Raw genomic sequence first — 24,985 nt, 5'->3', positions numbered from 1 at the left:
TGTGAAAACAGACACTTTAACTAAAGATGTTAATAATTGCTAACATGCTTGCTAAGTCTGCTTTTCTAATGCAGTAAATGTCCTTCTTTGATCTAGATGCTGGTTACATGCCATACTGAAATGGACCAAAGCCTGATCAATTCATAATATGAATTGATTCCATCATGCAAACATGTTATTGCTTAGACATTACAACAACGTTGTAACGTTTGTATGCTGATAAAAATAATCTGACATTTAGCCTCAGAACATGACTCAATGAATTATTCAGAGATTCCTTCAGCACCAAATAATATTAACCCCAGGAGATGAGACCAAAGGGAGTGTGGGTAACTCGATTCAATTCGATTCAATTTAATTTTATTTGTATAGCTCTTTCAATAGGGAACATTTCGCAAAAAAATAAATAAATTATATATATATATATATATATATATATATATATATATATATATATATATATATATATATATATATATATATATATAATTTTAATATAATTATTATTGAATTCAATATTTTTTATTATAATATAAATCTTCACATAAATCTGTTCACTGCTCAAGACTTGAGTGAAAAGCTGTTCATATAAATTGCAGTTCAAAATCATCTTCATGCTTTTTAAGTGGTACCATCCACTTCATCTCATGTATCTCCAGGCTGCCCATGTGGGGCCATCCTCAGGAGTGGTTAATGATTTACAAGTGATGAGACTCCAGCTATAGGTAGCAGAAATAGGGCATCAAGATGGATCAGGCAGGTCTGGAGAGCAGAATGGGTCAGGGTCACTAGTATCTCAGGAGTAGCATGTGTAGCTTAGCAGAGAGAGAGAGAGAGAGAGAGAGAGAGAGAGAGAGAGAGAGAGAGAGAGAGAGAGAGAGAGAGAGAGAGAGAGAGAGAATATTAGGTAAGGATAATCAAGAGCCACATTACAGTATGAACTAATGCATTATGTATTTATAAATAATGAAATACTAATCAAATCAATGAACTGAAGGGTTTGAAGGGTTTACTTCATCCACTACTCCCAAAAACCAAAAACTTCATCATCTTTGTCAACTACTTTGTCCCTTAATCTCCTTAAACAGTGTGGTGTTTTCCACTGCTAATTACAAATGGCTGATTCTCATTAGAGTTACTCAATGAGAATGAACTCCAGAGCTTCAAGGCAGAGAAAATATGTAAAGATGCTGTTCTGTACTTTAATTATGGTAAAAAAAAAAAAAAACCTAGACATGCCATAGGCCCAGGTCTAGAACAGACTGACTTGCAGCTATGTTTTGACAGCATGTGGAATCATAAATAGGTTTTATTGAGCAATATTTAAAGCTCTAAAGAGAAATCGATGTACCTAGTAGGGTTTTTGGTGATACAGTACAGTACACATGCAGCCCTGAAGTGTATCTGGAGAAATCTATGTGGTTGATATCAGACCTAGTTGAAGAACTTTCACAACTTTCATGTTCTTCGTGTTTCAGTGGCCTGATTATGCCAAGTTTTGTGTGTATCGTATTATTTGTTTCTATTAATATCTTGGACGGTTCTGATGTTTAAGTATCACTTAACTTTTCCAGATTATAAAATTTTGCTTCATGAAACAAACAATTCCAGTTCAATCCAGTTCTGAACTGATCTCAACTCTTTATTCCTGTGCAGACAGTTTAGAACTGACCACCCACTTATAACCACGTGAAAATAAAAACCTCTGACATGTGCAACTTTTTATTGTGTATCAGTATTGACATTATCTGCTTTTTCTGAATAATGTATTCGGATTTAGCTACATCAAAGCTATGGTCATATAGAATTGCTATCGCTTTGAGGTTAGCGAAAACAGATTTGTTTCCCAGACACTGTCTGAGCTGATAGAGCCTCTCTACTTGGCATCGCCTCCTACCGCCCACCCACTAGCCTCAAACAAAAGCTTTAACAAAGACCACCACCTCTGCCTCCAGGGCTGGGAAAACACAGTGGGCACTGACATAAAACAGTTGGCAGAGAATCTTGGAGCGAGCAGCCCAAAGTAATAGACACATTCATGTCAGAGAATTGCAATCAGCAAAGGTTATGGGCTGTGTTAAGAGCTTGGGCTGTGCTTTGTGTATTTTGGATATAGCTGTATGTTCATACTCAAGTTGTTTTTTATTTAGACCGTACTTTACGTCTCATCGGTTGTGAAACTTCTATGTGCAAGTAGAAAATAAGAAACCTAGAAGACATGGACAATAAAATACACTGATGACAATGTCCACGGTTATGCATGTAGATTTTTTTTTAGATATGCTGTTATATCAAGACCTCCCAAATCTCTGTTTAATGACAAAATTTGCCCTTTTACACGTCTGTATGGACAAGCATATCTAGTGGTTGTATGACACAAGCATATGTATCTGTACTTAGTGGACCTGGACACACTTCTACTGCTGGGTCTTAACTTGGTAGTTGGATTTTCACCCAAAAACTGCTGCTCTAATCCTGAAGATTGTTCTGTGCTCCTCTGAGAACTTTGACTGTTAATATACAGCGGTATAAGTGTCGTTTTTGTTGTTGCTCTTTGAGTGCTCCTTTAAGGGTCATCACAGTGGATTAACTGATCCGCATATTTGATTTGGCACAGGTTTTACGTGCCTTTCCTGCCGCAAGCCTTCCGTATTTTCCGGGCTCGGGATCGGCACTGAGAGTTGACCCCTCGGTGCCCGGGTTGGTTCCCTGCCTGGGATATACAGTTGAAGGAGAGCAATGATTTATAATCCCACTAGGCAGTATCATTTATAAGAGAATAGGAATAAAGACTTTTGACTGTTTCCTTTCAAGGTTTCCTCCTCAAGGGAGTTTCCCATGTCACCGTCACTTTATTAAGGATATAGATTTCTCTAAAGCTGTTTTCTGACAATGTCTATTGTTCAAAGAGCTCTATGAAATAAAATTGATTTGAATTGAACGATAATTGCATAGATCACCTTTACTGAACCATGTGGCATCTAACCATCCATAAAGTGAGCACGTTGTGGAGAACTTCTACATTTGTTCCCACAGAGATTTACTTCCTAAATTGATATTTCACTGACTTCAATAACGTGTAGTTAAAACAAGCCATGCATGATGTATGCTATAGATTATCATGACTATTAAAGAGGTTAACTGCCGTTATGAGAGACACATTTTCTGTAAAATTTCTGCCACTATGGATTCTACAAGAACACTGGGTACAAAAACATACAAATCCGAAACTGACTTTGGGCTTCCCATGGTGCAGTGGTTCAGTAACCTCATTTATTTGGTGTAATCCAATTTGAAAATATAAAAAAAAAAGGTAAATAGTGAAGTGAAACCATGTGAATGTCAGTCTTGTTTCATGCTGTGGTTGTCAGTAGCAGCGGGCATTGGCAGGGAAAAAAAAAGGTTAATTGAACTATAATTCACTGCCAGGGATAGTGGTAGTGCAGAGGCGAGGGAGTGGATGAACAAAGGAAGAGATATGGAGGGGGAGGAATCTTGGCAGGATGACAAATGTGCACTTGCCAGCTATCTGACAGGTAAAGTGTGAGTGAGAGATTGGCTGACAGAGACGTTTGCAGGACAGCCCGAGGCAGAATCTAGCCAAGGTTGGAAAGATCTAACGATATATAGGTACAGTAGAAATGTTGCGATTGGAGATGACTTGCAAGTTTCCTTTTGTTTATACATTTACTGCATTTTTACTGACAAACACATACATTGACACTGGGAAGTGTGTGAACTCTGACCGCTTAACACGCACATGAATTATATCTGAGCCACGGCTAAAGCCAAGTAGACAAATCACACAGATACTTACTTTACAACTATTTTGAAAAATGCAGGTACTGGACGTCCTTGGCCGAACATCTGTTCTTGGGATCCAGCAAGGACAGTTATTCTTGGCTAAGGAGAGCCTCTGCGTATACTAAATCACTTGGAAATTGCACTAGGAACTGGCAGCCTTTGCTAACATAAAATCTTATTGTGCTTCACATCAAGCTGTGAGCACACACACATAATTATGGTATAACAACTGTTTAGCAATAAGGCTGTGTTGATGAGACTTACTGTATATCTGGGATTTGTATATAATACCAAAATGCTATCTTCATGCTATTCAAAAATTCTGGCTTCTGTGTCCGAGTCATCACATTCAGCTCACTTCAATAGAGTCCAGGTTGTATCCTTTACATAGGCGTACTGAATTTTTCATTTTGTTGTATTCCCAAGAAGCCCTACCGTAGCTACAACTACATACGGAATAAAAGATGACAAGGCATGTGCTGTTACAGAAAAATAATCAATAATGGCTTGGTGTGATACAGCAAGTTACTGAAATGTCTCTGAAGTTGACTTCTTTCCCCTATAGCAGCAGGTCTCAAGCATTCTCAAAGCATTTCATGCCACTTAGACTACAGAAATTTTACAGTAATTACAAATGTTCAACTCAATTATACTTTTAAATTGTTTGTTAAAATATTGGTTCATGCTGAGGAATGTCTACAAAATAAGTTAGTTCCTGTTATTCGCTCACATTTCACTATAGACGATCCCTTCTTTGCTTGTCTCTTTTTTCCTCTTTCTCCTGAAATTAAGCAAAATTAAGATAAAATAAGAAATTAAGATATAAATAAGTAAGTAAGTAAGTAAGTAAGTAAGTAAGTAAGCAAACAAACAAACAAACAAACAAACAAATAAATAAAAACCTGAACAGCACAGAAAAACAACCCCTACATAAAGTCTGCTATACTGGAAACTTTCCTTTGAAGGAAAACTTACTGTTACAAAGCACTGACACTGGAGACTCCTTCTATAAATGCTAAATAAACACTTCACAAAAAGCTTCACCATATCAATGAAGTATTTTTCAATTATTAAATAAAGTTTTTGAGATTGTTTTTCGGGTTATGTGGACCATCTTCCACACGTCTCTGTGTCTCATGTAGGTTTTACTACAGCAACGATAAAGCTTTACAACCAGTGCATTAATATAATCCTGTGATTATACTGCAGCCGAATGTATTATCAGAGCTGCGGTTATAGAAAATGAATCAAAAGCAACTTTTGAACAGTCAGATTTATAAATAATACTTAAAAAAGATTTATACTATATAGTCACACTTATAATACTACAGTATATAATAATGCTGTTTATTATCATGATGGGTTCTTTGGTTCCCTTCTGTCTTTTTTTAGGTTTGCCAAAATACCGACATAAATATTATGAAAAAACTTACACATACAGGACACAAGAATGTCCTCCCCCACATGATATTCTACTGTTTTCAAAGCTAGCATGTCAATGTCAATGTCAATCATTTCCTTAAAAAGCTTACTCAGCCATGCTCCAGCAGCCACACATCTGTCAATCATAGATTCGATGGGCTGTCTGATCATGTCAACATTCACACTGCTGCAATATCTGAATTTCAAATGACCAGCAAGTTTCACAGGATTAAAATTACACTATACCTCTATCCAGGCGTTAGCTGTTCCCTTGGCTGACAGCCTCGTGACTGTTATTTAAGCCTTTTTGTTCTTGGCAGCTAGACTTTTGGGAAAACTGGATTTGCTGACTTAAGAATTTTTTCATGGAGTTTGGACTCGCACATTCTGGGAACATGAACCCATTGGTCCTTCTATGAAATACGTACTTGCCATATGTTTTTTCACCTAAGGTGTGCATGTGCATGAATTAGTGTGTTTTCACTTACATGGCTGTGTTCTCCATCACCTAATAGCTGACCCAGAGGTGTAGCTATTAGACAATTCTGGATTTGAAGCCCCTAAAATATATCATGACAGTTTGACGTGCTTAACCGTGGTTGAGATTACAAGTTTGATTAAATTTTATTGGCTACTAGGTAACATGGTGAGAAAAAAAAGATTAACCAATCAGGATCAAGCTGTCTTGAAATGGGTGCTTCCCATTGAGAGTGGAAAATCAGACCCAAATGAAGGGATGGCAGGCAACAAGAATTTTATTAAAAGATACTAGAATGACGAAGCACAGGGAAAAATGAGGGGAAAAATAAATAAGTAAAACTACAAAATAAACAAGATTCCACAAAACCAAAAGCAAGAGCATAAAACAAAGAACAAAGCCAAGGCATGCAATGATAAGGACACAGCACAAAACAGATGCAGGATTGAATAGGGAAGATAATTGGGAAGACATGAGGAACAGTTGTGCAAAGGTGGGAACAAGTATATACAAGTATAGAACCGGGCAAAAACTTGATAATAAAACAAAAACAAACACACATGGCACAAGACAAACAAAACCTGCTAGAAAGTCCCCCTGGTGTTCAGGCATGGCATAGTCCAAGCCATCCATGACACAAGCATTTCATCTTTCCTTTTAAAAAGTGTCAACCAGCTAGGTATACTAGCAATGAAAAGTCAGCCACACACTAAAAAAAACTAAAACTACCAGTGGAGTGCATGGGGACGTGTTCGACAAGAGACAAGGGACAAATTCAGCAGGTGGTAACTTGTCCTGTTATTGAAATGGGGGGAAAATGGGGAATCAGTGAAAAAAAATGTTTACATTAGCACTGCCCAAGACGTGGCTCATTTATAATTTAATAGTAATTAAATGACAAATTATTAATTCGACAACCACTTCTGTTAATCTCTATCATCCCCCCTAAATGCATGAGCATGTCACAATTATCCTATTTGATTTTATAGATAATGCAGTGATTTTATTTCCTAATCTCCCCTTGAAATTAATTCCTGGTTACGCCACTAGCCCGACCCAGACTCTGTCACCGTCTCCCTCTCTCAGCACGCAGCGCACTTCCCAGCATGTTTTGTTTTGAGTGCACTCCATATGCTTTTGTTTGTTATGACATGGTTATAGACCTGTCTTGTCCCCTGTCCTGTGATTGGTCAGTTTTCTGACCATGTCCAGGTGTTCTATGTTAAGTTCTGTGTTGATTAGATTTCTGTTGGTCTCTTGGCAAAATATCATCATGCATTCGAGTTTTTTCTTTTTGTTTTTTTTAAAACTAATTTCTGTGTTGCATGTTTCCTGGTATACTGGTGGACAATTGCCTGTTTTAGAGCTTGTTATTATTTGCTTGTGTGTTGACCCTTGCCATGGACATGGAGTATAATGGAGTTTATCGGATTTTCCCCAATAAACAATACACATCTGCCTCCTATCTTCAATCACAGCATGTTAAACATTACAAAAGATGTAAAATCCTATTTTCTAAAAAACTATTTACTTTTACGTTTATGGTATTTGGCTGACACTCTTATCCAGAGCGACTTACAGACGTGTTTTGAAGTCTCTATCTATTAATTCATGTTGAAAACACGAAGGGCCCTAAAAAAAACATTTCTGTTTTTTTTTTTTTTTTTTTGTCTTTGGCTTTCATTCAGTCTCCAAAGCTCCAAAAAGTCTGCCAAAACATTTGGCTCTGCTTTGCTGACCTGACTCTCAAAACATAGGATCTTATATCCTATCATTTCTCATGTGACTTTCATCAACACAAAAGCAAAAACAAAATAAAGCATGGTTTTTAGAGCTGGTGTTTTGAGCTAAGAAACACTTCACTATTGGTCACAGATAAAATACTTACCTGTCAATGAAATGGGGTTCCTCTGAGGGGGGAAGAATCAGATCCAAATGCGCAGATAGCAAAAACAGGTCTTTAATAAAATAACAGAATCGACATACAGGAAAAACTAGGGAAGCTAAATACAAAACAAAGTACAAAAAAAAGTAACATAAAACAACGAACCAAACACAGACACAAGAGACACTCAAACTACGACAAGGACACAACACAACAGGTATAAATAGGGGAAATTTTAATTATACATTAGGAACAGGAGTGCAGAGGTGGGAAGGGACTAAGGATCGGGCAGGCCAATCAAACGTAATGAAAAAAAAAAACACATAAAACACAAATAAAAACACATTGGTACAGAATAACACTGTACCATGTCACTGCCCGGAATGTTAAAGTAGAGAAATTGTCCCATTATCCAGAAATAACCACTATATACTATCTATTATGCCATGTTTGGAAAAGACTTTTAATCAGCTCACTGGTTTATTGTCCTTGTAGAGGACGATAGGTTGGGAGTCTTGTGATCATTCATGTCCTAGGGTTTGATATAAGCATGCACAGATGCAGGCTGTGAACTGTGTGAAAGGTAGTTTTCTGCTATCAGTCTATTTCTGGGAACAAACAAGGACATTGATGTGACACTAAGCTGAAATCAGAACAAGTGTTGTGTGACTCATAAAAGGTTAAAGTCCATTATCCTGTAGTGCGATAAGTAAGGATTTAACACGTTGGTGTGTGATTTTATAGAAAAATAATTAGAGCTACTGTTGTTATACCTCAGGGATTTGACAGCAATTAGAATTTTTTATTTATTAATGAACTATTTATCATGTCAAGTCAGGGAAAATCCATAAGACAATACACAATATGTATCACAGTATGTAAAGTTGGTATTTAATTTAATTTTCTATGTTAAAATATTTATTGCAAATAATTAATACTGAAATAGAGAAAAAACAATTAGAAATGTTTTAAAAAAATGTATAGATTTTTAAGATTAGGTTCATTTTAATGCCATATAAATTACTTTTCCAAAAAAATACATTTACAAAAATAATATATATACAATTGCGTGAGTGAATGACAGTGTGTGTGTGCCCTGTGATGGGTTGGCACTCCGTCCAGGGTGTATCCTGCCTTGATGCCCGATGATGCCTGAGATAGGCACAGGCTCCCCGTGACCCGAGTAGTTCGGATAAGTGGTAGAAAATGAATGAATGAATGAATATATATACAAAAAAAGTAAATAAAAAAATAGATATCTATGATATCTCCGAAAAGTACAGTTATCACTCGTCCCTGAGCATTCTTGCATCTTTGTTAAATATGTTTTTCATCCATGGATTATAGGGTTTAAGTAGCTTCTCTGCAATACAACTTCCTGTTTCAACAAACTTTAATATATTAGAATCAGCACATTAATAGAAACCTGTAACTTTGAAGCCACCTCTGTCGGAGCTACCATAATAATCAACCTATCAATCAACAATTCAGGCCAATCAGCTTTGAGATTTCAACAGTGCTGTGATATTCTGAAGGATCTGACAGCAAATGAGTCAAAGAACATTGTACAAATTACGTTCGTAGTACAGGGTGTAATTCTACAGTTTGGACCTTCATCATCACCTTTCCTACTCAGAAACTCCTGGGGTATACTTCAAGCTGATTTTCTTTTCCATGTGATTCATATTCATTTTCAGATTCATTTTCATCATAATCAAGGTGTCCCATGGATCTTGTCCTTGGGGAAGGATACAATTTTCACCAACATTCAAACCTGTTAAGGTTTATAATTGCTGCACTTCTTCCCCAGGCTGTTTAGTCACACCAGACAGGAAAATGAGCAATAATTCATCTAAAACCTGTAGCAGAGTTTAGTGTTAAAACTGGCTCAGTTGACTTGATTTAGCAATAAATGTACATTTAATCTATGCATAAGATTTTAAATAATGGTAAAAATTTAATCTGTATAAAAGGTAGGGAAATTATCCACATATTATCCAAAATAAGCATCTAATATAGTAATGAAAGCATAATGCACAATTTTCCCTCTGTGAGAGAGTTTATAAATAATAGCATCATATAAGTTCCCTGGTGGTCCAGTTGCAGGATCCTGTGCCCTTGGTTTGATTCCCAGGCATGGAGAGGGGGGGAAACTGTCCAAGCCAGAAAAAAAAAAATAAAAAAAAGGGGGGGGGGGGTTGTATCAGGAAAGGCATCCGGCGTAAAACCTGTGCCAAATGAAATATGTAATTCGGGTGATCCGTTGTGGTGACCCTGTACAGGGAGCATCTGGATAACAACTACTATCTTACATCGCATTAGGTTTTAGGAGCTACAGTGGTGTGTGAATCATACTGCATAACATAGGATTGTGTTTAAGCCAATGTGACTCTATGTAGAGTTCAACTGAATTTTTGAAACTCCACCAGTCCACTTGGTGGATCCTAGCTGACATGTCTTTGGGATAAGGATCAATTTGTGGTTCAATGCTAGCACCACCATACACTACCTCAGATTTTGTTTTGTTTTTTTCAAACTATTCATCATAAATTAACTCAATGACATGACTTTAGCTAAAGTCAGCTATAATAAGTTACATCACTATTAACAGACCATACAAACCCAGTCAACAGCATTCAACCCTAAATCCATAAACTAATTTAAGGTAAGGTAAGGTAAGGTAAGGTAAGGTAAGGTAAGGTAAGGTAAGGTAAGGTAAGGTACTTTATTGTCATTATATACAGTACAACACGGGTTGGCACTCCGTCCAGGGTGTATCCTGCCTTGATGTCCGATGACGCCTGAGATAGGCACAGGCTCCCTGTGACTCGGGAAGATAAGCGGTAGAAAATGAATGAATGAATGAATGAATGAATGAATGAATGAATGAATTTAAGTTAAAAGTAGAAAAGATGATTAGGAACAAAAAGAGTACATTTTAAAAATATATACATGATTTCACATAAAAGTAATGACTTGGTTATTTGCATGTATTATTGAGATTTGTATATTGAACATAACTTTCTAACAGACCTACTTTTCTAACTATTGAGAAAATTGTCCAGTTTGTGTCCATGTACATAACTCATCTGGTATTGCTATGGATGGGCCAGTATATACTTTAAATATTAACATGTCTCGAAAAACATGGCCAACACTAACCATGGTTCCAGTGGATAATCTTGTTTGGATACTGTAGATATGCACATAACTGTTTCTGTAATCATCCTGCATATCAATTTAACAGAGTAATGATTTATAAGCCCATTATCCAGTGTTACCCAGGATGGGTTCTTCTTTGAGTCTGATTCTTCCTCATACCTCATGCCTCATAGTTTGTTAACACTGATGAATTTTGTCTGTGCTATATTAAAACTATGCAGTTCAATAAAAGCTTGATGTTCTAAATGGAAAAAAAAAACCTGTGGCATTTCACATCTATGGATGAGATCGAAATGAATTTTTGTTAACACCAAACAGCTTTGATTCAGAGAAATGGGATCTTGAATGTCATTCAGAAATATGTTTATATATACATATATGACAATGAAACATACAAAAGAGGGTAAATGAAAAAAGATGACAGCGGTTCAGAGGGAAAGCAGGGCCAACTGTGTGCCATCAGCAGGCATTAGACAAATCTCATAAGAGCCAGTGATGTGGAGCAGAGGCGATGTGCAATCAATTCCAGCACACTGGCCTGGGGCAGGCTGTTAAGGAGATGGATGGATTGATTTGACTGTCAGTGTAGTCGCTTCTTCGGGGAGACTCAGATGTACACTGTGTCATCTGTTTATGTGGCCTCACAAGCCTTTGGAGTCAAGTTCACATTTATATGTTCCCTAAATTAAACTGCACCTCCTCTTACCCTTGGCTGCACATAGCACCAATCTGGGTTTATGTGCAATGGAATCCCACAGGTCTGCTTCAGTGTGTTTGAAAGCACCGCGCTCCATTTAGCTTAGCAAGGAATGTTGAGCAGCAAATTAGAGCAGCATCACACTGAGGTTGTAGAACTGTGACCCCACATAAATCAAATCTGTATCAGCACGAGACTCTGGTGCCTTTGCTATGTGCGTGTATAAAGGACAGTTGGAGCTAAACACTCAGGAGTCTATTTAAAGAGAGTCGATGCTATCTCTTTCCATTAACAACATTGGTGTTCAGGCCTTGTTTGAATGATGTCTTATGCTGTTTATATGGCAGGGAGGAATTAGCAATCTGTAAGGTTCAGTGTTTCTGAATACATAATGAGCACTGTTTAAACCCTTGAACTCCCAAAGGTTGTCTGTTTGTCCAGACTGTCATTCCTCACCATTATAGCTACAAACCTTTTCTAGTTCTTCATTGTACTTACTGAATAATTCATATATAATATGCTGTGTAATAAGCTGGGAGTTTAAGAGGCTAAGCATATCAAATCCTCCTCCTTAAGAAGACTTTTTTATTTATACATAAGTCTAATATGGCAGGTCAGTGGTTGAGGTTCTGGGATAATAAACGGAAAGTTGCATTTTCATGTCCTAGCATCATTGTTGGCCCCTTAAGCAATGCTCTTTAGCTTCCAGATGTGGACAAATCATAAATTTATTAGCTGGGCCACTGTGCTGCCTAAATCCATGTTTTGGTTGCCTGAAACATTTTCCATATCATCAGGACATTGCATAGCTAATTCCAATTATGCCATGGCACCAATTCTTACTCTTGTAAATCTCAGCCATGCAACCCACAAGCTACAGAGACATCTGTGAGGTCATGTATGCAGAAGAGGACAGATGCTACTCTAGGGGCATTCCTCAAGGCTCCTCTGCGCTTTCCTCCATATGCAAATGTACTTTATTTTCACAACACGTCGTGTGCACAGTTTCTAAACGAGCAACATTGTACACTTAGGGCCTTTTTACACCTGGTCACTTCCTGTGTTTTCTCTGATCCGATAGCTATCTGATTTGTTAAAACTGTTCTATTTACATTATGCCACATAAATGCGTCTCGGCGAATAGGATATCGATCCGATCTTTCTTCTCCCGCCCAAAATGCAAATATATTTTACCTCATTTCCGGGGTAATTGAAATGGAACACGCTTTGGTGTATGTGGTTGCTACAAAAAACAGCATTTACTGTTTGCTGCATTTTCGCTGGCAGCAGCAGTGCATTTTAAGACCCAACGAGACGCCTGGGTGAAAGATCGGAGCCAGCACTGGTGGGAAAACATATTTGTTTCTGGAGAGATGCACGACTCGTGAGTCACCTGTGAGTGACGTACTTCCGTTTGGGAGGAGTATAGCGCTGACGTATGTGGCTTGAACAACCACATGCATTTACACCTGTCCAGTTTCATCTGAAATGTGTCCCAGACCACCTCCTGAAGTGGTTTGAGCGATCGGATTTATATCCGTCTCGAAACCGTTTCGGAGGGCATTTACACCTGGTCTTTTTACCATCGGATAGCTATCGGATCACAGAAAACGCATGAAGTGACCAGGTGTAAAAACCCCCTTGCATATCACTTGCATATCTTATGTACATTCAAAGGAATAGCAACATTAGCTAGATGAGTAGAGAATATCTATCTCTCTTTAGTTTCCATGTCAAACGGTAACGTTTTTAGATCTATCATAAGGTGATGTTAAATATTCTTATGAGCTCTGTTTCCCTTTAAAACTTTCATCCCACATCGTGATTGTTATCTCAAACTGTGTCTCAAATAAATTGAAAATCTTCAACATACATATAATAGTGTTTAATATTAAGTAAATAGTGTTTAGTATTAAGTCCAAAGAGACTTTATGGTAAGTGTAAAGGCTTTATAAGAGGTTTTTAAAACGTGCTGCATACGTATTTGATTTGAGACATTATGTTAGTTTGCGTTTTCATCTGCCAATACAGTGTCACATGGTATCATACTACCTCCACTATTTTTGATGATGCTGTACCATGTGGATAGAAGAGATGTTGGTGAGTGGGAATTTGCATATTGGAGATAAAGTCATGGGAAAATCCAAACAAATATTAGGGGAAATGGAAATGAGAAAGTGTAACAAAGAGTCATAAGGCAGATGATCCATTTGCAGCTTTTAATAAAGACAAACTCGTAGTCGTACAGGCAAGGTCAGGGCAAGTAAACACAATATAAGAGAGCAGGCAGAAATCGGAAACGGTAAGACAGGCAGAAGGTCAGGGCAGGCAGCAAACAATCACAAAACGAAAACACAGAAGCAGAAACCGAACCCAGAACAGAGAAAACACGGGAATTGCTCTGAATGATTGCCGGAACAGATCAAGACTTCGCACTGGTGTCAAGTTCAAAAAAAAAAAAAGATTTGCAAGTCAAAATTGTGTGTTGTCCCTTTACATCGCATGTAAATGATATTATTTGAGTTTGACACAATCTTCTTGTGACACCCTTAACTTGTAATAGTAGTAAGTATGAGAGTAACATGATGGCTTTGCTTTGTTTGGTTAATGTCAGTGCTTCCACACAACTGCGTTTTTGTTTCTGATGACATCTTTTGTCCGTACAGACTTTTTACATAGCATCACTACACAGTTCCACTTTATTTATGACTTAATTATGAGCACTGAATATGTATTTTATACACAAACTACCAAACAGCTCATCATAGATATCTATCATACAGTTTTCAACTGCCAAACTGTAATATGTTTCCTACAGTTATTTCCAAGAATAAGCCTTTATTTTTGTTATATATTCATTACAGCACAGTAAAATTCTTTCTTCACATATCCCAACTTTGGAGGTTGGGGTCAGACTGCAGGGTAAGCTATGATACAGCACCACTGGAGCAGAGAGGGTTAAGGGCCTTCCTCAAGGGTCCTACTGTACAGTGGCAGATTGGCAATGCTGGGGCTTGAACCCCAATCCTCAACCCAAAGCCTTAACCTCTTGAGCCATGACTACCCTGTATAAAGACATCAGTTTCAGTCTGTAAACCTCTTGGAAAGTTATGTATCTATAGAGTCATTCTTTCTCATTTGTGGTATATTATGAGTTTATTTTGCACTTTATTTTTTGTTTATGCTGCTATTGTGTAAAGTTCAAGTCCTTGCTGTTGCTCACAGTTGTAAAACAAAACTTCCCCAAGGGGATTAATAAAGTACTCTGTACTCTACTCTAATCTACTCTACTCTACTCTACTCTACTCTACTCTACTCTAATCTACTCTACTCTAATCTAATCTACTCTAACTAACCAACCTAGTAAAAAATCGTTAAACTATTAGCCAGTGTCTGTTAGATTCAGCAGTATGCATTACAGTGCCAATGTACAATATACACTACCATATACAGTATGTGCATATATAATAAAGACAACAAAAAAAAACATCTTTTACACTGCCTACATTTATCCTAATAGTAATTTAAGGTTACTACAGGTAGATTTATTACTCAGATTAATTGCTCCTGGAAAAGGTTACATTTAGGAGCATTAAGGGATTATTTGTTTTATTTCCCTGCGGATGTCTTTGTAAAAGCCTACAAGTTTTTTCCTTCGTGGAGAGGGATATTTAAGCTTAATGAAGCAGAAAAATGAATTCAAGTTCAGTCTGAGGTCATTTTAGCTCTTTAAATCATTGATGTTTTACGGTATTTAACATGTTTTGTTGTTTCTGAGAATTATAATTTATAACAATAAATTAAGACATTAGGAAGTATTTAAACACATTTAATCTCATATAAAACATCAAATTTGTGTTTTTTATTATTATTATTATTTCAATATTGATGCATTAAGAATGAAATGAATAAGAAACATTGAAAGCTAACTGGAAAAAAGCCAAGGTCAGGAGGTGGGGTGTGAAATCACAGGTCAGTGGTGACCCATGGTTTGCATTTAAAGGTTAAATATTCACTTTGACCTCAGTTTCATTATGTATTTCCACCCTCTATTGGCCATTAGTCCCTTGTTAACTCTGTTCCTTAGATGAAGTGAATGACAGGTGATTTTTTTTTGTAGAATCAGGTGTGTATGAAAGTGCATTAGTTTGGAGAAATTTTGTATTTTCCACTCACTTAAAATACAGCTGCTCACCTGGAATATGGCATCATGTAATGAATAATGGCATGTAAAATCCTAACATCTAACACCCCCTGGCTCTATTTATTTATGCAAGATTCAATTTAAAAAACAACATAAATTTAGAACCGCACTTAGGCTTTAAGCTATATGGTTAACTTAACTAATGCTGCTATCTACTGTAAAATATTATATTGTGTAAATCATGTATATCAGGTTAATGTGAGCTAGCAGGGTAGATAGTATAAGGACTAAAGACCAGCCAAACGTAGCCATAGAATACAAAGGTATAGAAATAAAATGGATACAGTAGATACAAAAAATTACACTGTACAAAGATTTCCAAAATATACACAAAAATATATTAATTTACAAATACACAAAATGTACTAATATATAAACAGATGCAGATTATGTAGGAATTGTCCTTCAGGTTGTAATGGAATGCGGCTATATATTTCACTAAATGTTAAAAAGGTCAAAGGTGCCTCTGCACATAAGGGATGCATTTCATAGTCTTACTGCTGTGGGCACAAAAGACCTTTTGTAACATTTACATTTGCAAACCAGCAACAAAAAGCAAGGAGACACAAGACAAGCAAGCAGAAAGCACAAGACAGGTATATATAGGAAAGGTAATTAGTGAGAAATAAGGAACAGGTGTTCAGAGGCAAGGAAAGGGAGCAGGATAGGGTGGGGCAAACACACGTGCAAAAAATGTAAACAGAAGCACATGTTCACAATTAACAATGCTCCGTCCTCTGGTGTTCTGGCAGGGAACTGTTCAGCAATCCATGACAATATAGTACTCGAAAAAAAAGATCTAAATATTATTGCACAAATTTACACAATGACCATTATAATTGAATAGTTGTGTAAAATAATTGTAAATCCATCAAATAGATCCGGGCTGACGAGGTCTCCGAAATATTTACGGCATTTGGCAGATCCACTTATCCAGAGCGACTTACATTTATCTAATTTATACTGTACACATGAGCAATTGAAGGTTAAGGGCCTTGCTCAGGGGCCCAGGAGTGGCAGCTTGGTGGCCTTCAGAGTCAAACTCACTACATTCCAAACAGTAATTCAAACCGTTATCAACATATGTGGTAATGTTTTACAATAACAGTAGATGAATAAATCTGCAGTAATACCAGAATTATTACTTATTTTGAACTTATTTTAATGAAGAGTTAAGATAAAGTAATCCTTCACTAAGAAATAGTACATGTTTATTAGTTAAGTTATTACATTACCTAATTATAACATAGGTTATAGGATAGTAAACTCTATCCACATACTGTAGAAGAAAGAATATACAATTATAATTAGTAATTATATGACTTTTATGAGCATCAGTGGATGGCACTGGGTTACTTTCATAATTTACACCGATTCTCTTTATTGAACATAAAAAACACAAAAATAAACACTAATCATTTCATCTCAACCTGTTTTGGGTCACTCTCCATTCATTTCTCTTCACATCACAGACTACATTCAGGGGATGAATACAATAACATTGATTATTTTTTCCAGAAGCTATCGTGTATTAACATTTAAAACCTGTGTGGTATAAGATTATTTTCTGCAGTTTTAAGTCTGTATGTTAATTAATACATTAACTAATAAACACGTATTTACTTGTATTTAAGGTTTTAAGTTTATAGACCCATGTCGTAATTCAGGTTAGCTCTTCATTAGATCATGATTAGTACATGCTTTAACTCATCATTAGTTTGTATCTAAGCAAGTATTAATAGTCGTTCAGGAGTATTTCTGTTTGTTTAATGTAAATTCTTAGCACATACGTTACAGTTAAAGTGTCTATAGCTGGGGAAAAAAGTATGCCTGCATTAATGAGCCAATTGCATTGATTAAATTAGTAGCCAAGGTTTCTAGGGAGGGATAGGTCTTATAATCCTGCTGAAGTAGTTCATTATTCTAAGCAGCTACCAGCTGACAAACAGACAAATTAGTCAAAATACTAGACCATTTTATTTCCAGCTGGTAAAAAAGGAAAGTATTTTGGAAATCCCACTACTAATGATATTATTAACAAAAATAAATAAATAAATAAATAAATAATCCTGAATCTTTAAGCTTCTTTTTCTCACATTGTTATTCACAAATGAATAGCACCCTTTTTACATCCTCCATCATCTCACTGCATGTTACATGTTCAGTTTAGTCAACTGATAAGGAAGCTGAAAAGGATCTTACTATCTTACTATGGTCTACCTTGATGTGTGTTTTAGCAACTGGTAGCTGATCAGTATTTACTGCATAGGTTAAAGCATAGCCTTGGCTTTCATCTTATAAGTTTTCTATGTTTCTATCTTATACAGTATAAAGAAAATCCAGCCCAGACATATCAAGCTCTCTATATATAACTTGTAGCTTGCTGGATACTTAAGAGGTCACTGCAACTTTAAAAAGCTTCAGAGTGTTCTTCAGACCAAAACTGCATGTCAGTATTAGTTCTACTTGATCTTAGTGCTGCTTTCGACACATTCTCCTAGACTGCTTACAAAATTTCACAGGTATTCAGGGCATTAACATGGTTTAGATCCTACTTGTCTGATCATTACCATTTTGTAGATATAAATGGAGAATCCTCCAGTTTAATGCCATTAAAATATGGAGTCCCTCAAGGGTCAGTTTTAGGATCGCTGCTTTTCTCAGTATACATACTTCCTTTGGGAAACATCATTATAAGGAACGGGATTAGTTTCCATTCTTATGCTGATGATACCCAGTTATATACTGTATCTCATCAAAACCAGAGGAATTATCTAATTTGTCTAGGTTAACAGAGTGTGTTAAAGAGATAAAAGATTTGGTGGCCTGTAATTTTCTATTGTTAAATTCCGATAAGAGACAGTGAGCAACAGGTCTTTTGAAAATCATTTCGCCCATATTACAAAATCAGCCTTCTTCCACCTTAGAAATATTGCCAAACTAAGTAACATCATATCTGTATCTGATGCTGAAAAGACTGGACTATTGTAATTCATTATATTACTAGGTGGTTGTCCTTCATCTTTAATAAACAGGCTACAGTTAGTCCAAAATGCAGCAGCTTTTTACCAGGTTGAGAAAATATGATCGTATAACCCCAATTTTATCATCTTTACACTGGCTCTGTGTTAAGTTTAGAACTTACAAACAAACTGCTGCTACTTACATAGCTCTAAATGGATTAACTTCCATGTATCTAACCAGTCTTCTAACATCTTTCATCATCTGATGTCATAAAACTCAGGACTTCTGGTGGTTGCCAGAATAACAAAATCTAAAGGTTTTAGAGTGTTTTCATATTTAACTCCTAAACTTTGGAATAGCCTTCCTGACAGATTTCGGGGCTCAGACAAACTTTCCCAGTTTAAATGTAGATTACAGTTTTTTTAATTCGCTAAGAAGTGTTTGTCCAAACAGTTGTCACATTTTCAAAACTCTATACACAATTAGCACAGCATCAGTCTTTTGTGGCCATACCTTTCACACATTTCATGTCGTTTTCACACAATATGCAATCAGTGAACACATTTCCACAATGCTTACATTTTCTTAACAGACAAGCTATACCTCCCAACAAAATTATGGATTGTTTTTGTAGTATTCACGAATGTTAACACACAACATCCCAAAATAGCAAAAACAATATTCCAAACCTTAGATACAGTATAAAAACCTCTGCTTCTGCAATTATATCAGTTCAAAAACAATATATCTCAGCTGATAATAAACAAACAATCACCTCCATTATTCACATCTTTCAACAAACCAACAGGTAAGTATTGCATTTTACATGGAATGTTTCTATTCTCACTTGACATGACAATAAGGTCATACAGTAATGCATATGTTGATTTTTCCCCCTCTAAAGAATGCAACATCTTCCACCCTCTGGGGGTAGAGGAAAGATCCTCAATAATGATCAAGAGCTTGCCAGTGTAGAAATGGTTGTTGCAAATAATGCAATAAAACTGCATGAAATTAAAACTAGAATTGTGGAGGACCAGGAGATATTTGGCAATATAGAAAGCATCAGCCTCACAACCATTAGACGGACATTGTCCAAACACAGAGTGTGGATGAAGCAGCTCTACACTGTTCCCTTTGAGAGGAACAGTGAGAGAGTCAAGGAGCTACGACGACAATATGTCCAGGTATAGTGTATATTCAATTCAATGTCCAGTTCTATAAGCTTTGCACTTTGCAAGTAGTAAACCTACACAGTAATAGGTTACAGTACAGAATGGTATACAGTAATGACATGATATACATAAACTTTGTTTCAGAGAGTTATGGAATTGAAGGCCAACCAGGCCCCTCATGAATTAATTTACTGTACTTAGATGAGGCAGGATTCAATTTATCCAAAAGGCGTCGACGTGGACGAAATATAATTAGAAAAAAGGCCACAGTTGATGTTCCAGGACAGAGAGGGGCAGACATTACCATGTGTGCAGCAATGGCAAATGCACGATTACTCCTTCACAGATGTCAGGTTGGACCCTATAATACCGAACGCCTCCTTGCCTCTCTCAATGATCTCCACCAGCGCCTGGTACCAGAGCAGGATCAGGAGGGTGAAAACATGAGGACATTTGTAATTACCTGAGACAAAGTTGCTTTCCATCATTCGCAAGCAATAACAGCATGGTTTGAAGTCCACCCAAGTCCTCAACCCCATAGAGGAGTTCTTTTCTGCATGGAGGTGGAGGGTTTATGACCATCAGCCACATGACCAGATGTCCTTCCTTGAAGCCATGGATGCTGGCTGCAGGGACATTACAGTTCAAGATTGCCAAGGGTGGATCTGACATACCAAGCGATTTTATCCCAGGTGCATCGCCTTGGATGATATCAGATGTGATGTTGACGAAAACATGTGGCCTAACCCTGAAGATCGCAGGGATTAGATACATTACAGTAATTTTGTGCTATTTTTAGTTCCCCGCTATCTTATCTGGGCTTTTTGCTGTTTTGTTTTTTGTTTTGTTTTTTGTTTTTCAGAATGCTCTTATATATGATATTTTGTTCACTGTAAGCAATACTGTAAAACTTTTCCTGTTCTATTATATTGTGTTTCTACTGAAACTCCTTTAGTAAACAGTAAAGAAAAAAATAACTGATTTGCTTTTTACTGGAATGCATTTGAATGTGAACATCACTGTACATGTGGACATACAGTTTCCAACTAAGACATTTTGTGTAAAAGGTGGATTGCATGTTACCTGAAACATAAAAGTCTATGCAGTTTTTCTAATGTCAACAATAGCCAGTATTTTGAAACCTGGTTTACTTTGATTGACTGCATACTTGTGAAGTGAAAACAAGTGTTATTCTTTGACAGAATAATTTCATTTTGAGTCAGATTTCCAGTGTTTCGGTAAAGTTAGTGTGTGCAGAGAAAGATGTGTTCTGTTTTGAAATGGAGAGTTAGTATATTTTTAACAAAATGTGTTTTTGAGAGGAAAATTATCAATTTGGCCAATTGTGTTTTGTAGGTGTAAGTCTGTGTTAAGAGTTTAGAAAAATTATCTTAAGTATAGGTAAGCGCTCGTTAGCGATTGAAAAAAGCTGTAAATACTCTATAGTCAGGCATACACATAATACATGCCATAACCGTGTGCTCCAGTAGATACACATTATTATTATCTAGTTCTGGTGTGTGTGAATGTGTGTGGTTGAGTAGGTGTGTGTGTGTGTGTGTGTGGGGGGGGGGGGGGGGGGGTTTATTAGGTGTTTGTGTGTGTGTGTGTGTGTGTGTGTGTGTGTGTGTGTGTGTGTGTGTGTGTGTGTGTGTGTGTCATAGAGAGAGAGAGGGAGATGTAATTATTTCATGCCCCTTCCTCTCTTATTGTTTACACTGTGGCTAATTACCTTGTTTTGTCTTTGTAACCCTCACTGCAACATCTTGTTATTCTTCTTCCATCAGCCCTTTATTATTCTCTAGATCATATTTCATTCAATCAATTCTCCCCAAACTGTGTCTCCGGTCTTCCCTCTATCATGCTGCCCATTCACCACATGACCACTCTCTCTCTCTCTCTCTCTCTCTCTCTCTCTCTCTCTCTCTCTCTCTCTCTCTCTCTCTCTCTCTCTCTCTCCCTCTTTCTCTCTCTCTCTCTCCCCCTCTCTCTCTCTCACCTGCGCTCAGTGTGCTGGTTCACTGAACATGCATATGACCCAGATTCAACTCATCCCGTCCCTCACACAAATGTTACATTGCTCTGCAGAGCATCACTCTGGTCCTCTGAGTCACAGACCACACAGCGTACCCTCATTGATGCATGAGTGTATATTTGAATGTATATCGGTACACTTTTTGTACCTTGCAGGGTCCACCTATCCAAGGGACTTAGGGCTCAACCGCATTTACACACAATGGACGATTTAAAGATGCCAGTCAGCCTACACACATGTTTGGACTGGAGAGGAAACCGACAGCAACCAAAAGAAACCCCCGAAGCACAGAAATAACATGTAAACTCATTCCTGTTCGACTCTGGGCCTACTTTTGAGCCTCTTGCTTGAAAAAAAATGACATTCTCAAATTAAAATGAGTATATCTCAAAAACTACAAGGTGTATTTTAAAGAATTCTGGTAATTAGAATATATTACCAAGTCAGAGTAAGGAAATAATTTTTCTGAATCTGTAGAATCTGCTTGTGTTTTTAACGTGTTGTGACCGATTGCAGTTTTGTTGCGTACGCAATGTTTACGTATTTTACGTCTGTTGATTTAGCCGCTTGGTGTTAGAATTGTGTTCTGTTAAGTTGGAAATCGTCTTTTAGATACATTTAGCCTTCGTATGATTGAGGGTTTATAATGTCTGTCCTGAGGCGGTCAGGTAGAATGACCCTCTTTGTTCAGATTGCTGTATTTTTTTCACAATGTACCTTGTACAATGCACACTGATCGGCGCTATTTTGTGTAATTGTCCTGTAGTGTTATTGTCTGTTTGTACTGTCTTTTTTCTCACACATACTGTTTGCACTAGTTTGCACAGATGCACTTTATGTAGCTAGGACAACTTACTTTAAGTCTTTAGCTCTGTGTTGTTCTATGTAGCTCTGAATTTGTTCTATGTAGCACCATGTTCCTGGAGAAACCTTGTCTCATTTCACTATGTACTGTGTCAGATATATGGTTGAAATGACAAAAAAACCTTCTTGACTCGACTTGACTTTGGAACTGACTTAATAATGTGTTCTAACAAAGGCCCTCTCATAATTTATGTTTTCTGTAGGAAGTGTATTATTTATTTAGCATTTATGACAGGTGTCAATTTATAGCTGCTAGAATGCATGAAAAAATATAAGCAAAACTAAGAACTAACTTCTTTTTGCAGACACTTTCAACATTAAACATGTAACTAAACTGTGTTATAAGAGGAATAAAACACTTGCTGTAACTGAAGAATAATCACCACCAGGGTGGTAAAAGTTACTTGCTTTATCTCATCACACCATATGGCATTGATTATTTTTCTATTAAGAGTTTTAATCCTGACATATTTCAGATATACTAATATATCTGATGTATGGCATTGTATAATCACACACAGAACATTTTTATTAAAAACTGCCTGGGCTAGCGGCTCTCTGTCCTCTACGTGTTTCATCCTCTCCCCTTTGTGAGCATCGGTATCACCTTAGTATCACCTTGAGTATGTAGTAAAAATCAGCTGAGCTTTATTGCCACCCTGCTTGCTTTTTTTGAATGGGTCCCACATGTGCTTTAACAAAATTTCCATTGTGTGTGAACTTCACTGAAAACATACAGAAGGACAAAATGTAATCTCTACTGCAATGAGAAACCAGTGCTTTATTTATTATCAGTATGAAGCACAGCGCCCCTGTGTGGTCATTTGTGAAAAGTACAAAAACAACAAACAGGTGTTCAGCTCTTTTGTTCTCATTTTTTTACTTTAATCGATAGAAATGTGATGGTTAACACATCAATAATCAATAATCAACACAATGTGCATCAAACAATATTTATTAGTATTTAAGCCTTGAAAAAGACTTTCTTTCATTTCAATTCCTCGCTGTCACACAGCATACATTCTGACCAAAGAGCAATGATCAGTTTTTAACTAGGAAAGTAACTTTTTTGCCAAGTCTTGTAATCTAATACAAATGGAACGATGCCCCAATAGACTTCCACCATCAAAGGATCATTATATCTGCAAATTTTGGACTGTATTCCCCTTGTTTATTCTCTTCCATCCATCCATGCCCTATAATAAATACAAAGAAGATTCAGGAGGGAAAGAGAACAAATTCCTTGTGGAAGATCATTAAGCTTGGTTGATTAAGACTTGAATCTGTGGGAGCCCTCAATTTTACAGTGAGTGCACATGCAAATTTCCTGATTGTGAAGCAGCCGGTAGGAGGTCCGCTTTCCGTGGTGTGGTCCAGCAAATTCATCAAAGGGCGGAGAGAGAGAGAAAGAGAGACAGAGAGAGAGAAAAAAAGAGAAAAAGAGAGAGAGAGAGAGAGAGAGAGAGAGAGAGAGAGAGAGAGAGAGAGAGAGAGAGAGAGAGAGAGAGAAATTGCAAGTGTAATGAGTCATTCATCCTGAAGATGCATCTAGGGGTGACAATGGACCCAAAAACCTTATGGCATTGTATACTAATTCGTCCAGTTCCTTCGGGTCCATTATTATTCTTTTTTTTTTTTTTTTTTTTAATATTTGCATTCCAATGAATTTTAAACATTTTTTTTTTATGACCCATAAAAGAAAACAAAGAAAATGCTCTATGCAGGTAGGATTCATATGTGAATCTTTTAAAGACTAGTTACAGGTAGCTCATGCCTTATTCAATGGTTCAGTGACAACATAGATTGGAAGGGTGAATATATAATAACCTGATGCACTCTGACATTTAATTTGATTTCTTCCTATGATGTGAACCATGAAAGGAATTGAACCTGAATACACCCAGGGTTTGATAACTCTACTGTGACTAATCATATGGTCTTTTGCACATGTAACGGAAATTCCACAGAGGAAATTTTGACTTGACCTCATTTTGCCTCTCTGAAAAAATATTATGACTGTATATATCAGGAAAAAAAACTTTCGACGTTTTGAAGTTAACACTTTGCTGGGGGAAAAAGTGAATCTCATCTCAGAGAGTTGAGCTCAGGATTGAATCTTCTGGAGCTGATGGGATAATATTACTACTACTACAACTACAAGTAAAGTCAAGTCATGCAAATGGCTTTTGTTCATTTTGACCATATAAAGCTGAAGCAGTACACAGTGAAAAGAAGCCATGTTCCTCCAGGAACCTGGTTTTGCACAAAGACACAGAGCTACATAAGGCAACAATG

At 36.9% G+C, this 24,985-nt stretch overlaps 1 long non-coding RNA gene across 2 annotated transcripts; it reads right to left on the bottom strand.

The window, feature by feature from the left end:
• Positions 1-821: 821 nt before the first annotated feature.
• Positions 822-5,714, bottom strand: LOC113647652. Of its 2 annotated transcripts, none has more exons than XR_007140527.1 (2): positions 5,337-5,714; positions 822-4,585 (listed from the first exon to the last, which is right to left on the bottom strand). It is a non-coding gene; the product is annotated as an uncharacterized LOC113647652 (long non-coding RNA). The 2 variants fall into 2 exon arrangements; XR_003441713.2 differs by having other exon boundaries at positions 5,473-5,714.
• Positions 5,715-24,985: the final 19,271 nt, after the last annotated feature.

The sequence above is a fragment of the Tachysurus fulvidraco genome, chromosome 5 (genome assembly GCF_022655615.1).
Source record: "Tachysurus fulvidraco isolate hzauxx_2018 chromosome 5, HZAU_PFXX_2.0, whole genome shotgun sequence".
In the NCBI taxonomy this organism is placed as follows: domain Eukaryota; kingdom Metazoa; phylum Chordata; class Actinopteri; order Siluriformes; family Bagridae; genus Tachysurus; species Tachysurus fulvidraco.
This window is presented reverse-complemented; position numbering and strand designations above follow the sequence as displayed.